Raw genomic sequence first — 997 nt, forward strand, 5'->3', positions numbered from 1 at the left:
GATGAACCATTGCCTCCTAATTTTATCGACATCAGAGCAGTGGTGGCAGTTATGGCTTTACAGATTTAAATAAATCCATTCATAATTACATATAACTGCCTGTGTAAGGGCAGTCAGTGTCATTTAAAAAATGCTATACATCACACCTTCATAGTTTGTCAGAATTACACAGATGTTTCCTAAAATAAAAGTTTGTTCAATTAAGTATACTTAATATATATATCTAATGAATCCTGACTGGATTTTGTTTGTCTGAAAAAGATTAAGGAGGTGGGAGGTAGGATATATAGGCTTAAACATTTGGATATGGATTTGGATAAGATATGGCCATTTCAAATATGTTTCTAGACAAAAAAATAGTCGTTTTTTAATTTTGTTTATAAAGTAAGCATATAAATATGTCAGGTTTTTTTAAGTCTCAGTAGTTTCTTAAAATGCATGGGCACTGTAGTTTTTAGTAGGCTAAAAGTTAACTCAAATAGCAATTCAATTTTCAATTCAATTCAATTTTATTTATATAGCGCCAAATCACAACAACAGTTATCTCACAGCGCTTTTCATAAAAGAGCAGGTCTAGACCGTACTCTGTGATGATATTTACAGAAGCCCAACAGTTCCCACCAAGAGCAAGCACTAGGCGACAGAGGCAAGGAAAAACTTCCTTTTAAGAGGCAGAAACCTCGAGCAGAACCATGGCTCAGGGTGGGCGGCCATCTGCCTCGACCGGTTGGGGTGAAAGAGAGAGAGAGAGAGAGAGAGAGAGAGAGAGAGGGATGTAAGGAGAGAGAGAGGGGAGGGAGGCAGCCTACACAATATACACACAGAGGTACAGACAGCGAAGGTAATGTTGCTATAAACTAAATGAAAAATGGTACAGATATTTATAATAGTGTTAATGGTAACCATCGTAATGTTAATGATTATAATAACAATAATAACAATAAGACTAGCAACAATAGTCGTTGCAGTAGAGGGTGTCGAGCAGGAACACGGGGGC

Source organism: Micropterus dolomieu, linkage group LG01 (assembly GCF_021292245.1).
Source record: "Micropterus dolomieu isolate WLL.071019.BEF.003 ecotype Adirondacks linkage group LG01, ASM2129224v1, whole genome shotgun sequence".
Classification (NCBI taxonomy): domain Eukaryota; kingdom Metazoa; phylum Chordata; class Actinopteri; order Centrarchiformes; family Centrarchidae; genus Micropterus; species Micropterus dolomieu.